General features: G+C 43.3%; 1 protein-coding gene and 1 pseudogene across 1 annotated transcript in view; one reads left to right on the forward strand and one right to left on the reverse strand.

Annotated features, from left to right (window-relative positions):
- The window catches only part of LOC126251390 (serine/threonine-protein phosphatase PP1-alpha-like), a 610425-nt gene that overhangs the window by 280020 nt on the left and 308234 nt on the right, over positions 1-22171 (forward strand). The window lies entirely within an intron of this gene.
- LOC126253848 (5S ribosomal RNA) lies at positions 18212-18328 on the reverse strand (annotated as a pseudogene).

The following is a 22171-nucleotide window of genomic DNA, read 5'->3' on the forward strand; positions in this document are numbered from 1 at the left end:
ATAAATACTGAATTGCGATCGAATCAGGTAATGACTCGTTGGTCCATGTTCATAAAATCAAACAAATTCACTCCTGGGGGGAAATGTGCGCTTTCAAAAATACTGCCGTTATTTAGTTATTATTTGACATTTATTTCACAGTAACCTTTTTAAGTTTCTTAGTTTCCTTGAGTAGAACTCCTATAAGGTCGCAGATATGTAGGCTACAAAAAACTACTTTTAGTAGATTGTATCGTGTCCCCAGAAAACTGTGTGCCATAATTGTCTAATTAAAATCTTGTGGCAGTATAGTGTATAAGAAAGCTTTTAGTCGCATATGCCTGACTTTGTATCTTATGACATATCCCATCAGTCCGAAAAGTTTCCCGATTGGATTAGTAAAATATAGGGACGTAAAATGGAGGTTTTTACTTCTTCGTTCGTTCTACATAGTCTCCCGCTATCTGGATACAACCATGTGAAACTGTCAGAAAAGTCCTTGTTTGGGATGTTCAAGTCGCGCATCACATTGGCATTATTGTCGGTCATGTCGTCAAAGCGTTGACCTTTCATGTGAATTTCTGCACTTGGTCTTTCTGTGGTAGGTTCGCATTTATTAAAATAAGTCTCGTCACCCATGATGACTTTTTCCAGAAAAGAATTGTCCGCGTTCATCACTTCAGTCAAGTCGCGGCAGGCATCGACGTCTCGTTATTTTTGTTCGGGAGTCAAGATGTACACGACAAAATTGCACATACTTTTCTCTTCTTCAAAGTGTTCTGGATAACTTCTAGAACACTACATTTGGAGAGGTTGTTCCGTTGCGAATTGTGACACAACAATGTTGATACACTACGGCCCCACGTCCACTACTTAGCACTACCTGCTCACAACTGATTGGTCGAATGCGCATCTGTTGTTTACTGTTGTTGGTTCCATCTGCCACTGTAATTACTGTGCTGACAACGCTTATACGCCAAGAATAAAATTATTTGGTTCAAATGGCTCTGAGCACTATGGGACTTAACTTCTAAGGTCATCAGTCCCCTAGAACTTAGAACTACTTAAACCCAACTAACCTAAGGACATCACACACATCCATGCCCGAGGCAGAATTCGAACCTGCGACCGTAGCGGTCGCGCGGTTCCTGACTGTAGCGCCTAGAACCGCTCTGCCACCCCGGCCGGCAATAAAATTAGTCTCGGAACTTTTTAGAATAACGATGTAATCTCATCATCGATTAGCGAGTTTCGAAGCAAAGTCGATCGCAACACTTAGTAACAAACTCTTTCATTCTAACCTAAACGTTTATCAATTGAATTCCATTTTTTATACATATGATTCCATAGACATCATACAATCCTCCTGGAATTGTATTTTAGGATTCCTGTAAGAATTTCGTTTTTCGAAGGTTGAATGTTTTGTGGCGGCGTTCGTAGCGACAAACAATTCGCTGTAGAAACGGCTTACGAAGTCACCGCCCCACACTTTTAATAGCGGGCCGACCGGTCCGCTGGAACAGTGAACAGAAAGATGAAAACCCAAATACTCGGATTAAATGAAAGTCGGTACTTATCTTTATTAACGACGATACAGAACACAGTGGTGAACATGGTCTACAGAAATCTGTCTAGTTCGAGTCGGAGCGGCTTGGTCAGCGTCGGCTGACGACAAACAACAACTCTGCTGCGATGAACACACAACTGACTAGCAGGTACACAATTCGGTGGCGAGTATACAACTGAGCGGCGAATCCAGAACTGTCCTAGCGCTCGCGACTCCAGCGCTTAAGAAGCCAGAAGCCAGCGGTGGCGCGCGCAGACTTGCGGCGATTTCCTGTCTCGCTGGCGCTGCTTATGCGGACGGCGTCCGGACTTTGATGCTGCCAACCTTCTGGCAGCGGGCTCGGGTGGCATTACTGGCTCGGATATAACAGAATGCAATTTAATTCATCATTTCACATGATACGATGAATTAAGTCTGTATGACAGCTAAAGACCATAATGTAGGATAATGGGTTTCATTAGGTGTCTACTCGTTTGGCCAACTGCAAAATTCTATCACGTATTAACAAAGGAACCTGCTGTACAACATTTAAATTCAGTTAAACGACTGTTTTTCAAAGTAACATTTTTCAAATGATGGATGACAAAAGACTGTTTTACACATACAGGTGTAACCCAACAGGAATCAGCTGAATTTATATTAGTAAATCATAATATTAAATTCTCCGTAACTTCGGATACAGTAATTCAGAGTAGCATAATCTAATATCAGTTTTGGAATCAGCAAGATGAAATACTGTACACATCAATTTTCAGTCGCTTTCAGTTCGTAACAGTTACATCTATTTTATTTTACTATGGTGGTGAGATAGGATTGTGGAAATAATAGTGTACTCAAGTATGGTTGCTACCACATTAACGTAAATTCAAAAAAGTTAATATGCAAAGTAAAAACTCTTACGTTAATACTAATATAAATCAAAACAGCGCTAGTCTGCAGGCAGCATAATTATATTACTAATTTCATATTTATATTTCATTTTTGCGGCAACCCTTAAACTGGTGGGCAAAGGGTTGTGTATAAATACAGTGTAGAGCGAGTGAAAAGGCAGTTCAAAAAATGTTGAAATGTGTGTGAAATCTTATGGGACTTAACTGCTAAGGTCATCAGTCCCTAAGCTTACACACTACTTAACCTAAATTATCCTAAGGACAAACACACACACCCATGCCCGAGGGAGAACTCGAACCTCCGCCGGGACCAGCCGCTCAGTCCATGAGTGCAGCGCCTTAGACCGCTCGGCTAAAAAGGCAGTTCAGATTGAACTGTATGGTAAGTAGTGTAGACCTACAATACGGTTAATTTCTACCAGCACCATCCAAGTTGGGTGGACAACAGTGCATTAACATGTTCGATGTCAGTTGTTACTGCAAAATTCGTTCGTGAGTTGTTTTCAAAATAAATACTGCGATATGAAGACATGTTTTGGGTTACCAGTATTTATACGGCACACAGTTGCAAAAACCTGACAGTGAAAGTGAACTCTGGGAACAGAAACATGGAATTGACTGCCACCATTAAAATTTATCACATGAAATTGATGAAATCCACAAGCTGCATTTGTGACGTGCTGTAATAAATGAGGGCTCACACTTGATTTTTATGGAGGCCATGCATAGATAACGTCACAATCGTAATAACGTATTCGGCAAGAATTCCCAGCTCCTGATGTAGAATACATTGAGATAATTTGCCTTGAGGCCAGCTTGCTTTAGATCTTCCGTTGTTTCCCTGTAGCTGCTGAACAAGCATTCACCAACTAAATTTCAGAGACTGTTCAGCGATATTTTGGTGTGGGGGACCAGTGGTCACCAGTGGCTCGTTACAGAGTAATTGAATTTCGTTTGATTTCTTACCCCCGTTTATATCTGTGTCTGCACTACACTGAAAATCAGCACAACAGTGCAAAATTCGACGGTGTTTGCGAAAAAAACTGCCCAATTCACTTACGGTACTAGCTGTTGGCGGGCAGTAACGTCAATGGTACTCGTAACCCTCAAGCTTAAATTTCAGTGATGTTCGGTTCTGTATCGGCTTTGTTTATCCGTCAGTATTAGTCGTACGTTGTTAGTGAAACGCCGGCCGCGGTGGTCTCGCGGTTCTAGGCGCGCAGTCCGGAACCGTGCGACTGCTACGGTCGCAGGTTCGAATCCTGCCTCGGACATGGATGTGTGTGATGTCCTTAGGTTAGTTAGGTTTAAGTAGTTCTAAGTTCTAGGGGACTGATGACCACAGCAGTTGAGTCCCATACTGCTCAGAGCCATTTGAACCATTTTTGTTAGTGAAACACAGCAGCATGGATACGTTTATTAATGAAGGGTTGGTCGATCGTGTATGGATTCACTGAATGCAATGGAAAAGTTGCACGATGACGCTATGCTGAGTTGCTGCTAGGGCGACGACAGCTACAGCACTGAACTTTAGTCACTAAGTTTTCTGCGCTCTATTGTGTGTTGTACGTTTTAGTGATCGCACATTTCAAGCTCTTTAGCTACTGTGATTATTTTCACAGAAATAAACGTAAGATTTGTTTGATAATTTTTCTGACTTCCGCCAGAGCGAGTAGCTGGCATTGTCAAGGCTTGACCCTCCATTGCTGGGGGCGGACTCGAGTCGAGCTCGCGGCCACACATTACGAGTATAAGTACTTGGAGCGCAAACTTCGAAGGACTTTTCCGTGGTCATTACCGCTGCGGTTCTCTCCTTGCTACCTGCAAAGGTCGTTCTATCCAGCAAGGGAATCCAGTATCCGCTCACCTCGAGTCTTTCTTCTTTCTCGTTGAAGCTATTGTCATGCATGTGTATTTCTATAGCTTCTCTGAACAAGCAGGTGTAGTAGTTCTTCTATACAGCAAGAACTTGAGTCAGAGACTCTCAGTATGTGGTCGGTCTCACACAGCCCGTGCTTCGCCAGGACCGATTTCGCTACCTGTCCAAACCTGCTATGCCGCTTATGTTCGGTGATCCAGGTGTTTTGATTAATCGTCCGATCATTCCAACATAGATTTTTCCATGTACACAGGGTATATGGTATATTTCCGACATTGCGAGTGGGTCATTTTTCTCCTTTGCTGATCTAAGATACTCTTTGACCTCCTTTGTCGGTTTATTAATAGTCTGTACGCCGTGTTCGCGCACTATGCGACGATTCTGTCAGTCACTCTGCGAATGTACGGCAGAAAGGCCGTACTCGACATTTCCTTTTCCAATGCGTCACTTGGCCGATTGTTTAAGTGTATTAAACTTCTTATGTAACTGGCAGGGTACTCACTGTTCCTGACGCTTCTCAGGTGTTGCATCTCGCGTCTGAGCTACTGCGGCTCACATATCCCTCTTCCTCGCATTACAAGAGTATTAATCATGCCTCTTTTCTGGCTCAAGTGGTGATTTGATAGTTTGTGTGGGTGTCAGACAGCGTGTGCTGGTTTTAGATACACGCTGTGTGTCAGGTTTTCACCATCACTCGTGACCAGTGCATCTAGAAAGGGTAGCTATTGGCCCTTTTCTACCTTCGTGGTAAATGTTTTATGTTCGCATAGACACTGTTCAAGCCTCTTTGGAAGTTACCAAGCTGTTCCTCACCATGGTTCCACGCAATGGAAGTACAATCAATGTATCTGTTTTTTAGGTTTACAAGGTGCCAAGCCCAGCGTCTGTGCTTCGAAAGCCGTGTACCGCAAGTCTCTAGAGGAACGGAATGTTCCAAATGATTGGAAAAGAGCACAGGTAGTTCCAGTTTTCAAGAAGGGTCGTCTAGCAGATGCGCAAAACTATAGGCCTATATCTCTGACATTGATTTGTTGTAGAATTTTAGAACATGTTTTTTGCTCGCGTATCATGTCATTTCTGGAAACCCAGAATCTACTCTGTAGGAATCAACATGAATTCCGGAAACAGCAATCGTGTGAGACCCAACTCGCTTTATTTGTTCATGAGACCCAGAAAATATTAGATACAGGCCCCCAGGTAGGTGTTATTTTCCTTGCCTTCCGGAAGGCGTTCGATACAGTTCCACACTGTCGCCTGATAAACAAAATAAGAGCCTACCGAATATCAGACCAGCTGGGTGGCTGGATTGAAGAGTTTTTAGCAAACAGAACACAGCATATTGTTCTCAATAGAGAGACGTCTACATACTTTAAAGTAACCTCTGGCGTGGACAAGGGACCATAGCTTTTCACAATATAAATAAATGACCTAGTAGATAGTGTCGGAAGTTCCATGCGGCTTTTCGCGGATGATGCTGTAGTATACAGAGAAGTTGCAGCATTAGAAAATTGCAGCGGAAAGCAGGAAGATCTGCAGCGGATAGGCACTTGGTGCAGGGAGTGGCAACTGACCCTTAACATAGACAAATGTAATGTGTTGCGAATACATAGAAAGAATGATGCTTCATTTTATGATTATACGATAGCGGAACAAACGCTGGTAGCAGTTTCTTCTGTAAAGTATCTGGGAGTATGCGTACGGAATGATTTGAAGTGGAATGATCATATAAAATTATTTGTTGGTAAGGCGAGTGCCAGGTTGAGATTCATTGGGATAGTCTTTAGAAAATGTAGTCCATCAACAAAGGAGGTGGCTTACAAAACACTCGTTCGACCTATACTTGAGTATTGCTTATCAGTGTGGGATCCGTACCAGGTTGGGTTGACACAGGAGATAGAGAAGATCCAAAGAAGAGCGGCGCGTTTCGTCACAGGGTTATTTGGTAAGCGTGATAGCGTCACGGAGATGTTTAGCAAACTCAAGTGGCAGACTCTGCAAGAGAGGCGCTCTGCATCGCGGTGTAGCTTGCTGTCCGGGTTTCGAGAGGGTGCGTTTCTGGATGAGGAGATCACGAATGTAAAATTAGAGAGATTCGAGCGTGCACGGAAGCTTTCCGGCAGTCGTTCTTCCCGCGAACCATACGCGACTGGAACAGAAAAGGGAGGTAATGACAGTGGCACGTAAAGTGCACACCGTTGGGTGGCTTGCGGAGTATAAATGTAGATGTAGATGTAGAAGAAGGTGGCCACCACTGTACTAAGTGGACTACCCATGGCGACGCCTTCCAGCTGTCTGTAGAAGTTGCCATTTCACATGAAATACAGTAGTTCGTGGTGAGACATGCATTAAAGAGCTTGGTAATGTCTCGCGTGAAAATGAAACCGTCATACTTCAGAGAATCATTGACTGGCACTTTGGTAAACAAAGAAACGACATCCAAGCTGGCCGGGATGTAGTTCTGTCCAAGTTTTAGTTTCTTAAGCTTGTCAACGAAATGTTCTAAGTCCTTTATGCATGTGTCAGTCTTTCCTACGTGCGGCTGGAGCAGAGAGGCAAAGCGTTTCGCCAGTTTATGCATCGGTGAGCCAGGAGCGCTAACAATCGGTCTTCTTATTGATCTTTGGTAATCCATACGACCGAGGTGGTAGGGCTTCTGTGTTGCAGAGGTTCCTCTGTATGTCCGTTGAGAGAGAAGATGCCTCTGCATCGGATCTCCTCTTTGTTTTCGGTACATCTTCGGATCTAATAGGTCCCGGATCTTCTGCTGTTGGAACCACCGCAGTCCATTCCGCTGATGCGCGGGTGTGAACGGAACACCATGTACCGGTCGTCGAGCAAAGAGACCATCTCCAATGCAGTCATCGTACCAATGTGGACCGTGAGATTGTGTGCCTTGCAGTCCCGTCAAATGCAGTTGAAACTGCAGCCGCTGTTTGACTAGGGTCCCTTCTTACCAATCGCACAATGTGGCGGCCATCTGCTGCCGTAGCTCAGCGAGGCCGATCACCTCCTGTCGTTCGTGCAGCGGTGCCTGAGGTTCGGAACGCTCCCCATTCACGTGAACGTCAAACTTCTAAGCTACACCCGTCACATTTCATCCTTCTTCCAGGTTTCCGATGATTCTTCCCCCTTGGAAGTCTTCCAAATGGTGTCTCCGGGCCATGTTGAAATGAATGACGCCACCATTACGCATTGCGCACCGTAACTGCTCACTGCTTGACACTCACTACCTTCTCGGTTTCTTCAGTTGTTTTGTGTTGCGTGGCCAGCTCCATTTAGAGCTATAGTCATGCTGACCTCACATCGTGTGGCATCCAACAGCCGACCGTTGCGACCGAGCGGTACTAGGCGCTTCAGTCCGGAACCGCGCTGCTCCTACGGTCGCAGGTTCGAATCCTGCATCGGGCATGGATGTGTGATGTCCTTAGGTTAGTTAGGTTTAAGTAGTTCTACATCTAGGGGACTGATGACCTCAGATGTTCAGTCCCATAGTGCTTAGAGCCATTTTGAACATCCAGCTCTCTGTGGATGAGTGGTAGACCCCTGGGACTTTCAGCCATTTCCTCTGAGCTGTTAATATGTTATGTTACTTTATCTATGATACCCTTAAGTATTGCAGAGCACTGAGCGAGGTGGCGCAGTGGTTAGCACGCTGGACTCGCATTTGGGAGGACGACGGTTCAATCCCGTCTCCAGCCATCCTGATTTAGGTTTTCCGTGATTTCCCTAAATCGTTTCAGGCAAATGCCGGGATGGTTCCTTTGAAAGGGCACGGCCGATTCCCTCCCCATCCTTCCCTAACCCGAGCTTGCGCTCCGTCTCTAATGACCTCGTTGTCGACGAGACGTTAAAACAACACTAACCTAACCTAACCTATTGCAGAGCAGTGTCGTTACATTATTATTCTGTAACGAGTCATCCGAGACCATGAGTTCCTTAGACCACTTAGAATACAAATATATATCTGAATGGTCTGCGAAATTTTGTCGGTGGAGTTCGGGTTCACTCTGTTTATTAATTTTAGCAAATGTGAGGCACTTAACCCAGCAAGGCCACTACCACTCACCTCTACAACAAAGCGGCGCTCTGTCTGCGGTATCGTTACAAGACGTAAATTTTAACATACTCTTGCGAAGAATACTGATCTTCCACTGGATCTTTAACTTGCTCTCTTCAACCGAACGTTGTAAACACAGAGATGTTGAAATTCAGCCGAAAAAAATGCTATATTCTAATGATTCGTTACTTATGGTTGTGTGTGTGTGTGTGTGTGTGTGTGTGTGTGTGTGTGTGTGTGTGTGTGTGTGTGCGTGCGTGTGTGTGCGTGTTTGAGAGAGAAATGGCTCAAATGGCTCTGAGCACTATGGGACTTAACTTCTGTGGTCATCAGTCCCCTAGAACTTAGAACTACTTAAACCTAACTAACCTAAGGACATCACACATATCCATGCCCGAGGCAGGATTCGAACCTGCGACCGTAGCGGTCGCGCGGTTCCAGACTGTAGCGTCTAGAACCGCTCGGCCACTCCGGCCGGCGTTTGAGAGAGAGAGATTGTTTGCCGTGTGGAGGGGGGTCAGATTCAATCTCCAGCTCCTCTCCTGTTCGTACCGGCTTGTTTCTTTCAGATAGCGACATGGGGAGGTGGTATTGTTTGCTGACAGTTGACAGGGGATTGCCTTTAGCCGGATGCTTATAGCGCGGTCGCCCTAGTCCACACTCGCGCTCAGGGGCTGTATTTGCTGCCGATTACCCGGCCTCATCTACGGGCAGGTGGAGCCGCTGCAAATACACACAGCGCACTGCGTGCTGTTGTCTGACCAAATTTGCTACTCTGTTATTGGAGGAGCCACTCCACTCCAGCTTGCCCTGCTAGTAGTCTACGTCAGTACCGCACGGTCCTTGTCGAGCAGAGCGCGAAATGTACTTCAGTGTATGCACGAATTTCTCTAGTTTAAAGTAATTATGCATGGGAGAAAGTAATGCGTGTCATGACGAGTCTTGAGTGTACGCTCTCGAAATTTTAACGTAAAATTTGTGAAGATAACGTCTTTTCCTTTCCTGGTAGCTCCCACGACGCTGCGACACGCAAGTTCCATCACCTGCTTAGATCTACTTTTTATTTCCTTCTTCTCATTTCTTATCCACTCATCTCCATTTTCTTTTCTTCTTCAGTTTACAAGATATGAATTGCAAAGCTACCAGACTTCATATTCAGGCACAAGGACTTGAGGATCGATGTGCAACTGGAACTTCAATTTATGCGTCAACAAGTACGAACACACACCAACTGAGCCTTCAAAAGTAATTACCCTCGTCGCAACATCTTGTCGAAAACGGTACCCCACTTCTTACTAATCTGATATTCTGTTAGCGGCGGATGCGACGAGTACGCGACTTTAGGAAGTTATGGCTGTCTGATACAGTCTCATGGTGCAGCGACCAGGGAAATTATTCCGTAGACACTGAGGTCTTTGTGAATCTTGTTTCTTTTTTCTTCATATTTTTCCTCTAAGTGTGGACCAATTCGTATGTCCACCACTGTATTTCACAACACGCACATTGTTTGGGTGTTACGTTACTTGAAATATTTATTTATTTTTCATTTGTAATTCCCTTTCGTTTGTTATTTAGATAAAAGAATAGACCAGATGTTGCACGTAAATTGTTATACGTGAATGCAACATAAAGTATTTAAACACAACGCTTCAAATGTATTTCTAAAACTCAGCATTACGGTGTTTAACTAAAAAGATAAATATCTGCATAAAATCATATATCTTACATATATTAGAAACAAGAAAAAGTTTGTGTGTGTGTGTGTGTGTGTGTGTGTGTGTGTGTGTGTGTGTGTGTGTGTGTGCGTATGAGAGAGAGAGAGAGAGAGAGAGAGAGAGAAGAGAGAGAGAGTCAGAGTTGAAGTTCGTGGTGTGTTACTTCTTCGCGCTGATGGCTGGACGTATTTGGATGAAGTTTGGAAGGGAGGTAGTTTATATCCTGAGTTAACACATAGGCTTATTATTCATTCAGTATTTGAGAAAGAGAGCAATTTGTGACTTGCAACAAACTTTACACATAATATCAGTCTTTACGAAACTTCTTTTCGCTGACAACCCCACAGAATGATACAAGGAAAAAGTTTATCTTTTATTACATTTTCACTGTTGATCCAGTAAAACTGCCACATGAAACACGACGATTTAGTTTAATACTTTAAAGAAATGTTCACGACACGTTTTACAGGCAATATTCACGTGTATCACTGTATGTATCAGAAAAATTATAGACTGCACGACAAATATTTCAGGAGACATGACTGATAAACATTATCTGTGTGAAAGCGAAACTGCTGGGCGAAATTCTCTAGAGATACAGGTGACATAATTGTGTGTACAAGCCAAAGGCTGAGTAGTCTCGTGCGCTATCACCTACACTATTTGAACAAATGACACAAATTGTATCTGTCGAGCTGCTTGAATTTGCATTCACAACGGCCTGATGTCAGTGCTATGTAACTCTGAAACGGTGCTAACTATCGATTTTTTTCTTATCAATTATTTCTCAGCACAATTTACCCTGCAAGACCCTTACTAGCTCATCAGACTGTTTTCGACCACTCTGAATATTAGCGTCCCTGGTATTGGAAAACAATCAAGGCTTCTTAAAGTGAACAAGGCTCCAGGCCATGACGGAATTCCATAGAGATTTTACACTGACTAGCCGCCGGTGTGGCTGAGCGGTTCTAGGCGCTTCAGTCTGGAATCGCGCGACCGCTGCGGTCGCAGGTTCGAATCCTGCCTCGGACATGGATGTGTGTGATGTCCTTAGGTTAGTTAGGTTTAAGTAGTTTTAAGTTCTAGGGGACTGATGACCTCAGATGTTAAGTCCCATAGTGCTCAGAGCTATTTGAACCATTTTACACTGAATACGCTACGGAATTAGCTCTTTTCCTAGAACATATTTGTCTAGAATCGTTTGCGCAGCGAATAATACTGTGTGGCTGGGAATAGCAGAGGTGACAACTGTTTGTAAAGAGGGTAAAAGATGGGACGTACAAATGTACAGACAAATGTCGCTGAGGTCCATCTGTTAGGGGATCCTAGAGAATATTCTAAACTGGATCGTTATGATCCATTTCTTCTCAAAGAATAGGCATGACTTCACGAAGAAAACCACTCGTCTACAATACAACTTGCCTTAGTCACACATCTTGCAAACAAGGGTTCACGTGAACAGGAAGATTCCGTGTTCGCAATTTTCTGTATGGCATTCGACACTGCAACACATCGTTGACTACTAATCGAACTACGATTATGCTGAGTATCTTCGGAAATATGTGAATGGGTGGAGAAATATATGACCAACAAACACAGTGTGGTTTACTAGACAACAAATGTTCCACAGTAACGAAAGTAACGCTTGATGTGTCGCAAGGAAACGTAACAGGACCTCTCGTGCTTTCAATATAGAGTCTCAATCAAAATTCAGACACTCGGACGCCACAGAAGGGTTTCTTGCATACTAACAATATAAAAAGAACTCTAACAAAAGTCGTGCATATATTCGGTAGAAAATTGAAGTCAAAGAAAGGCTATTTGGCAACTCTGTGCTCATATTTACGACCAGTATCTTAATTCAGTAGTGTTTGCCCAGGTTTCCCACATAGAGTAATGTTTTGTTTCAGAATGTGGAGTTAGATTCCGGGTCTTTGCTTATTTTTTACTTTGATTTTGATCTGCTCAGTAACACTCTACAATACACTGTTTCTTAAACAATATCTGTCTTCCAACCACAGTTTTTTTAGCCTTAATTGTAGGTAGAGTTCAAGAAGTAAGTTACACGTTATTAATGCAGATAAAATAACTTTTACTGAACGCTGCACTACTCTTCCATGTGTCAGAGTTACATGACACTATTTTTCAACACAGTCGCCAATTCCTGTAAACAACGGTCGGAACGTTGTACAAACCATTTAGTTGCTCGACGATATGTCATCATCTTTGGAAAATTGCCCCACCCCTTCGTCCCAGATGGCTTTTTCTACCTCTCCGAAGAGGAGGAAATCGCTTGGTGCAAGCTTTGGACACCCGCACATATGGTTCGACGCGACATCGAATTTTGTCCATATACAGCTAGAATTTCACGAAGAAAATGTGCGCGATTTAGATGTTTCGCCCACAAGAATTGTAATATCATGTGTACTTCATCTTTGAAGTTGCTGCGTCGTTTCAATCACGCACTATGATGCACGATTTATCCGTACCACAATAGAACTGCGTCTGCAGGAATCCATGTTTTCCTCCAGGAGCGTCATAACGATCCAGTTCAGAATATTCTCTAGGATCCTGCAACAAATTGACGTCAGCGATATTCGTTTTATTTTTAGCGAGCATCTAAGTCTCCGTTTTTGAAATATTCTACTATACGTACCATTAAACCAGGCTGAGTCTGTCTCGTCATTTATGAGCCAGTGACTGTTTATTCAGTATAATTACGCAAGATTGCAACCAGTCATTTTCTCAAAATATTTGTTTATTTCATAAACCGGTTTTCGAACCTTTTCAGGTTGATCTTCACAGGGAGTGCAGGACGTTACATGACTATTTCACAGCGTAATGCTGGGTACTGGCTCTGTGACAGGAATATGGAACATGAGTGGTGTTTATATGACTATTTGTATACAGAAATAAATTCTGTACTTACTGCGACAGTATGGAGAGCTTTGTAATTGGTATCTATCTGGCAGTTCCCATTGTGACTGCCAGTTCGTCACACATCAGTCACGTTTCACTAGATATGAATATACATAAGGATTATCACGAAACTTTGCCACCATTCAGCACGTACTGTGCAGCTGGTGCTTGTTTCTAATATCTTCACACAAAAATGGTGCACAGGAGGTCACACGACTATTTTTCCAGATACGCAAATGCCAGAATATACGATTCTCGACAAATCTTCGTAGTTAGTCTTTTAAATAAATTAATACTGACGCTGTTTCATATCGACGAAACAAAGTAGCTCTTCTAGCTTTCTTGATAACCTCTTCACCTTAAGTGACAGTTGTTGCTATAATAGCTTCGTGATTGCTAACCATTCTCTCATTGGTGGCACCCTCGAAAAGATCCAGTCTGTTTTTGTAGGTAAGTGGTCCAGAATATTTCTGTTGCGCAACGGTTTCCGGACTATTTGTTCGAGGCATTTCTCAAACTTTTCACTGCCGCGCGGAGTGGCCGCGCGGTTAGAGATGCAGTGTCACGGACTGCGCAGCCCCTCCCGCCGGAGGTTCGAGTCCTCCCTTGGCCAAGGGTGTGTGTCGTGTTCTTAGTATACGTTAGTTAGTTGAAGTAGTGTGTAAGTCTAGGGACCGATGACCTCAGCAGTTTGGTCCCTTAGGAACTGACACACATTTGAACATTTTTTAAACTTTTCACTACTGCCTCGTGACTGTTTGCCGTTACCGCCGCTAACGTATGCTTAGTTTTCGCAGTCAGTCACCACCTACCACCACATTGTGCTCGGGGTATTTCTGTGCTGTCGAGTTTCGGCTATCTGTAAATCACTCTAAGACCGATGCATGCGCATCTGGCGGTTGGTAGAAACACCCGAGTGTTAATCTAAGTTCAACGACCTCTGTTATACTTGTCGATATTACTTCCCAATGGGGTACATTTTGTAATACTTCTGTTTGTTACGATAAACACTCCTTCTTCTGGATAGTTTAACCCATCTTTCCGATATATGTTCAAGCGTTGTCGATAATTTCTCTTCTCTGTAACTCACAGTTCCTCGTGTGATGTAGGGGCAACTAATTTCTTTGAGAGGCGTGAATTCTGCAACTTTACAGTGAATACTCCGGCAGTTAACTGCTGATATAGTGAGATTCTCAGTCTCGACATTTGAAATCCGATGTATTGCCTTTTTCTGGTATTGGGAACAACGGAGTAGGGGAGATGGGGCAAAACCGACATTATATCTTATGAAAATTGGGCTTCTGCTAACTTTTTTTTATAAAATGAGGTTATTATTAATATGTGCGTATTAAACATGTATGATATTAACGTATGATGCTTTAATGATAAGTGGTTTAATTTTTGTGATTTTTTTCCCTGACATTGTCAAAATGACGGCTTTGCCCCATATGTGGAGTAAAACAGACGCCCATAAGATTTAAATGTAAAAAGTTTAAATCCAAAATTTAAAAAAGAAAACTATACAAATGAATTTTTTAAAAAGTAATGAGACATTAATCAACATGAAATAAGAAATTAACACTGCGTGATTGAGTTTCAAGAACAAAAGTCACAAACTAAATTGTCATCTTCTTCTTCACAATTTTAACAAGTCTCGTGGAACCATGCCTAACAGTTCGTTTGGTTTAGTTTTGTACTTTGTGTAAATTGACTCCAGAAGATCAAAAAATTTTGCAACGGCAGCTCTATTAGCTCGAGCTAAAGATGTAAGCTCTGGTGACCTTAGTTTTAATGCATGATGTCGGTTAACGAAACCATAATACTCAGGGTTTATAGTATTTTTTCCCGCTAAATCAAATGCCAGCCGGCGTAGATCAGAAACTGTAAGGCCAGAGATAAATAATACATACTCAACTATTTCTTTTTTTGAGCTTCAGAAAACACAGTATCGCAGTGACCTAGTAGCGTTTCAGAAGCCAGCTAGGACGTCAGTTAATTTTTTCGCGCTTTTTTCACCCTGTCAGTCAAGGTTGTTCTAGGTACGTTGAAAGATTCAGATGCTGCAGTGTACCCCATTCATCCTTCGAGAACCGCATTTACTGCCTCCTTCATTCCTTCTTCTGACAAACTCTGCCGAGTTGCTTTTCGCACGTAATTACTCGCCATATCAGAAAAAAAATTGTAGGTGCATTAGATTTAGAACCCAAAAAAATTACACATAACATTGTTTGCTGTGAGTATTAAACAATTAAAGAAGAGATTTTATTAATTTGAAGAGAGCATTTTACTTGAAATAGAAACTTACCTTAGGCCTACTAAAAATACCAATTTCCTGTGGTTTTAAAATTTTTGGGTCACAAGTAAACCAACTTTTGTGTAAAGTAAAAAGTAAAAAATTTGGCCAAAGGCTTTTTATCTCATGTTAACTTCCATCCCCACTTAAATTTGATGAAACACTTAATATTATTAATTCGGAGCTCTAGTTATTTTTTAAAAGGAAATGGAAAACTGAACTGGGTAGTTTTAACATTGTGGGGAAAAATCGACCCGATAGCAGTACGTATCAGGAAATCTTCTAGGAGTCGATTTGATCCGCCCAGGCGGTTCTGCCCAGTGTCCCCTGTCGTCTAATCTTGCAATCCACACTTGCTGTGCGATACAGATGGCCGTTTCCGGTTGCAGCTAAAAACGGAGCTTACTTTCTAGAGATCTTTTGAAGACGGGAAATGTAACGGAGGAGAAATGATCGACACCGAAAAAAGCAGTGAGATGTCACGCTGAAAACGGTCGTAACAGTTGTCAGCTGAGATTCGTGCTGAAGTGGGAGAGTGTTTTTTGAAGAATGACGTAGGCCCCTGCGGTTGGGTGATGGCCGTCTGCGGCTGCAGGCAGCAGAAACCGTGGCCGGACACCGGGATTAGCCGCCTGGGCTGCCCTGGCGTAGCCGCGGGCCATATCGACCTCGGCGGCAGCCGGCTCCTCAATGAACTACGGAAGACCGGACTGCGGCAGCTCGCGGCCCTAAGCTCTTTCTCTCCTCCTGAAATACTGGCCAAGTGGTGCTCGTGCATTGTTTGTGTTCATTGGCGTACTTTCCCATTACTGCAGACAGCGCAAAAGTATTGGATGGTTTATACACTACCGGCCATTAAAATTGCTACACCAAAGAAGAAATACAGATGGTAAACGGGTATTCATTGGACAAATATATCATACTAGAACTAACATGTGATTACATTTTGCATAGATCCTGAGAAATCAGCACCCAGAACAACCACCTCTGGCCGTAATAACGGCCTTCATACGCCTGGGCGTTGAGTCAAACAGAGCTTGGTTGGCGTGTACATATACAGCTGCCCATGCAGCTTCAACACGATACCACAGTTCAAGAGTAGTAACTGACGTATTGTGGCGAGCCAGTTGCTCGGCCACCGTCAATCAGACGTTTTCAATTGGTGAGAGATCTGGAGAATGTGCTGGCCAGGGCAGCAGTCGAACATTTTCTGTATCCAGAAATGCCCGTACAGTACCTGCAACATGCGGTCGTCCATTATCCTGCTGAAATGTAGGGTTTCTCAGGGATCCAATGAAGGGTAGAGCCACGGGTCGTAACACATCTGAAATGTAACGTCCACAGTTCAAAGTGCCATCAATCCGACCTTTATCAAAGTCGGAAACGTGATGGCACGCATTTCTCCTCCTTACACGAGGCATCACAACAAAGTTTCACCAGGCGACGCCGGTCAACTGCTGTTTGTGCATGAGAAATCGGTTGGAAACTTTCCTCATATCAGCACGTTGTAGGTGTCGCCACCGGCGCCAACCTTGTGTGAGTGCTCTGAAAGGCTGATCATGTGCATATCACAGCATCTTTTTCCTGTCGGCTAAATTTCGCGTCTGTAGTACGACATCTTCGTGGTGTAGTAATTTTAATGGCCAGTAGTGTATTACATTATGCTAATTTTGTCCTATTTGTTAATGCTCCTAGTATCGGTTTCTATGTTGTATACAGAGCTTGGACAAAAATATGGGAAAAATGTAGATGTCAGCCAAGACTGCGGGTAACGCTTTGTATTTCACCAGAGGACCTGTACAGAGTCCTCAGTACCACGAAAATGTCAGTTACGGTCAGAACAGTGTGTTATGAGTACATGATGTCAGAGTTAAGCAAATTGGAATGTCGGCAAATTGCTGGTGGTCGTATGGTGAATGGTTCTATAAATAAGAGAGCCGAAGTGTTTGGTTTTTTCAAGGGACACTATATCCGAGATTTATACGGCAGACAGGGAAATCGGAAAACATCATCCGCTAAGTCACAAGGCGGGTGAAAGTGTGAGCTGAATGATCGTGACGGTTATTAAAGAGGCTTGCAATGAAAAATAACGGGACGATAGTTGCGAAAGTACTGCAGAAGTCAATGTTGCACTCGCGAACCGTGTGAGCACCAAAGAGACACGAGGGGAATTCCAAAAGCAGGCAATTGGAGCGTGAATTGGAATTACAAACCCACGACAAATGATCCAAATGTCTGTAACAGGAAGACGTGGTGTCGAAGGCTAAAACCTTGACTATGGAGTAGTGGAAGAGACAGTCATTTGGTCGGACGAGTCTTCTTTCACACTGTTTCCAACTTCGGGCCGAGTTTATGACTCAAGAGTGAAACATGCCGGAGGTACGGTGGTGACTGGGACAACCATTGTGTTTTCAGTGGACCCCGTCGTTACTCTGGCAGGTCGCATTACAGCAAAGGATTACGTGGCCAGTTTCCATGATCAAGTCCATTTCATGTTACAATGTTTGTTCCCCAGTGATGAGCAATGTTCCAAGACTACAGGGCCCCCTGATCACACAGTTCGCGTCGTCCAGGTCTTGTTTTGTGGGCATGAGGATGAATTGTAGCATCTCCCGTGGCCACTACACTCCCAGGTCGCAATACCATTGAGTCTCAGTGGCCAGTGTGAGTGATCGCTTTTCATGTCCATCATCTTTACCTGAAAAAAAAAAGCACTCCGTCTTCAGGCCACGAGTGGCCTACCGAGACCATCCGACCGCCGTGTCATCGTCAGTGGAGGATGCGGATAGGAGGGACGTGGGGTCAGCACACCGCTCTCCCGGTCGTTATGATGGTATTCTTGACCGAAGCCGCTACTATTCGGTCGAGTAGCTCCTCAATTGGCATCACGAGGCTGAGTGCACCCCGAAAAATGGCAACAGCGCATGGCGGCTGGATGGTTACCCATCCAACTGCCGGCCACGCCTAACAGCGCTTAACTTCGGTGATCTCATGGGAACCGGTGTATCCACTGCTGCAAGGCCGTTGCCCAATCTTTACCTGAAACTGACACTATTTTGCAGGAAGAATGGAAAGGTATAAGGTTCCTTTAAAAACCATGCAGGATCTGTATTTAACCATTCTGAGGCGATTAGAAGCTCTTTCGAATGCCAACGGGTGCCCTACACCGCATTAGGCATGGTAATTTGTTGTGTTTTTGGTATTTCCATAGTTTTTTCCATCCCCTGAATATACAAGAGGTATCACAATTAATAGCGAAAACAAGCACGGTTGAAAATCTACGACAGTAGAAGCAAAAACGTCCTAGTAAACATGGGTTCGCAGGCGAGCCGTTTGCGAGATAATTCCGACAACGTTTTCGAGCTTTCACTGCTTTCATTGTGTGATGTTGGACTTACTAGCACAAATGGGCACAAGTTTCACGCAACGGCTCGTTTGCGGATCTAGTTTTACGGGAAAGTCTTTGCTTCTATTACCGCATACTTTCGTCAATATCAGTTTTCGCTATCAATTATCATACATCCTGTATATGAAGAGTATTGGGAAAAAGGGGATAAGCCCATAGGAATAAATCTGAGAACAGAATAATTTCAAAAAATAAAACACAGTGGTTCATACACCAATAAAAAAATTTCTCTCAGCACTATGGGACTTAACTTCTGAAGTCATCAGTCGCCTAGAACTTAGAACTACTTAAACCTAACTAACCTAAGGACATCACACACACCCATGCCCGCGGCAGGATTGGAACCTGCGACCGTAGCGATCGCGCGGTTCCAGACTGAAGCGCCTAGAACCGCTCGGCCGCGCCGTCCGGCATACATCACTATACTATACTTTAAACCGTCGTAAGTTTGGTAGCATACATTTATGGGCGTAACTGCACTCAGTTGTTCTTAGATTATTTTCAAAATAATGAAAAACCACAATGGAAATTAGTGTGACATGAAGCTGCTTAGAGGCAAAGGAGGTATAGCAAATGATTTGGACAAAAACACATTATGCTTATTCTGGGGTTTTATACAGGGTGAATACTAATAAAACCGACTAACTGCAGCGATGCGTTCCTGTGTGGAAATGGAGGAAGAAAGATCCTATGAGTTTGCGTCTGGAAATGCATCGTTGCCACAATAAATGGCGCTGACGAATGGAAGTTCCTCTGATCACGTACCTTGAGTTCTTAGTGGGTTGCAGACAGTGTGATTGGCGCAGCGTACTGTAAGCAGCAGAATAATCCGGAACAAGCCGACCGAGACGGTGTTTTTGTACGCTCCAAGCAGATGGAAACGGTCGAGAGGCAGCACGGCTATACCAATACAAATATCTTCACAGACACCAATCCCAATCACACAACATTTGAAACCCTTTTTGGGCGTTTGTGTGACCACGGGTCCTTTCAGAGAGACGAACGTGCAGGGAAGCGGCGGACTTGCAGAATATTGAGACGAAGCCCAGAACAGGCTCCAGGCAAGTAGCCCATCAACGTGGTGTAAGACAAAGTACTATTATGTGTATCCTGCATCACAATCACTACTATCCCTATCGCCTGCAACGAATGCAAGGATTATCAGCTTCGGGTTTCCCTCTACGGGAAGGATTTTGTCGATGGTTTTCGCACCTAACAGGATTTCTGTCGTCAGTCCTCTTTACTGAAGAAGCAAATTGTACCAGAAATGACATAATCAATGTGCGTAATCGTCATCTGTGGGCTAGACTATCATCAGGAAACAGTTGAGGCGTCTCTTCAGCATCAATGTGTGGGCAGGGAGTCTTAGTGACCATATATTTGGACCGTTTATTATTCCACAACATCTCCACTGAGGAACGTACCTGGACTTTCTGCCGAATAGTCTACCTGCTGCTTGAGAATGTGCCTCTAGCAGTACGAGTGGTTATGTCGTTTCTGCATGACGGAGCACCACACCACTTCCACATCAGTTCAACGACACCTCATCATCATCTTCCCCAGACGTTGGATAAGATGCGGAGGCCCTGTAGCACGGCCTGCTAAATTGCAGTACTTAAACCCCCTGCATTTTTATCTCTGGGGGCATCTGAAAAGCGTTGTGTGTGCTGAACTAATTCGTGATGTGCAGACCCTTCCACAGCGTATTCACAACTTCTGTGACGCTATTCAGAGAGAGGCCGCAACGTGTGGAAGAGTTGAGCAGTCAATGAAGCGGCGTATTGCATCCCATGGAGGCCTCTTTGAACATATGTTGTGACGTAGATGCGATGGAGCTCTTTCCTGTGTTCCGGGACTTTTGCCGTCTTTGGACGCACCGCGTTCATTTTCGCACACATGTTCATACGACCTCTTTTCCTCCATTTTCAGTCAGTAAAACGTTCCTGCAGATTGTCTGTTTTATTAATGTTGACCCTTTACAAAAACAAAAAAAAAACGATGAATTTGCAAGCGTGCTGTAAACCGTTTAAGACTATTTAATATAATCAAAGTAATAATACATAACTCATGAGGTAATGAAGAAAATACATTTTATCATATGATAGTGAACAGCAGCAGCCTTAGTGGAGTAAAATACTTAAAAATCTGTCTAACCCAAAGAACTTCCCTCTAGATATTGGCAGGAGATCTGAAAAAATAGCACTTCCTGTAAGGCTTAATTCAAAGCACTGGCAGTCGAAAAACATTGATGATCTAGGTTTTCTGCTTACGACTCTTACCTTGGCTCCATTTTAAAGATTCACAGTCTCCTCAATTGAGTCTTTTATCCATTTATTTCCAAGGTCTTCTCGGTTGGTTTGCTATCAGTGGGGAAGTTATATGACTTGCATTTTAAGATTTTATATCTCACCATGTATGGCAGAATAGGACTAAATGTCTAACTGAAGCTGTCTAAATGGTGAGGTTTTGAATGAGCACATTTTCCTCTACATTGAAATAAAAAGTGATGTTCAGTCCTTTATTGTAGTCTTTTTTATTTCTTACTGTAATAAAAGGTTTGTTTGGAACAAGCTTTCTGAAAAAGTCTTCCCGCTCTTTGGGCAGCTGAGCTCTAATTTTGACAATCGCTAAGCCCATATTTTCGTCACACTCGAGGTATGAGTGACCTCGAAGGGCATTACTAACCACTGTAGACTTAATACGTTTAATTTAGGTACGCTGGGTAATGTAGGTTAGCATACTGCTTTGTAATTTTTGTTCTGACCACTTGCAGGGGCACAATATTTGTATAGATGATCAACTTGCTCACTCATTTCGCTAAATATTAAATGATCGAAGGGAGACACAACTTCATTTCTGTCGTTATTGCCTCAGTTTCAGGATATATAGAGAAACAATCTGTTATCTGTGCGTCTCTGAATCTGAAGAAGTACAAAGAAATCTGACGTTTGCAGTAACTCATGTTTCAGCTGATATTCGGAGAAGGTAACATTTTTAATCCCATAGACACTGTCTTTGTACACGTGTACTACCTACTTCTTCTCCTGACTTTGATGACTTCGATGTCGACGGGATGCTAAACCGCAATCTTCCTTATGACTTCTCTTTTCCTGTCTTAGAAACATTGTACTTTCAAGTTTTCTTATTTATTCAAAAATTTCATTTGACTCCGCTTCGATTGTCCGTTTATCTTGGCACATTAAACTTGTCATATGTGGAATAAGTATCACTTTGATGGTAACCAAATCCGATACTGAAGTTCTCTCAAAAAATTTATCTTTAGGATTCGTAAGATACGCTATTGTCCGCATACTTGTCCTTATATAAGTCATGCATTTGTTTAGTTTTCAGATTTAGATCTTCTGGTAAATTGTTTCTTACTTTTGACCACGTGTATTTGTTTTCTCTCTTACTTGACGAAATACGGGTGACAACTTTCGTCTTTGTGACATCTGAAAGTTTGTTA

This window comes from Schistocerca nitens, chromosome 4 (assembly GCF_023898315.1).
Source record: "Schistocerca nitens isolate TAMUIC-IGC-003100 chromosome 4, iqSchNite1.1, whole genome shotgun sequence".
Taxonomy (NCBI): Eukaryota; Metazoa; Arthropoda; class Insecta; order Orthoptera; family Acrididae; genus Schistocerca; species Schistocerca nitens.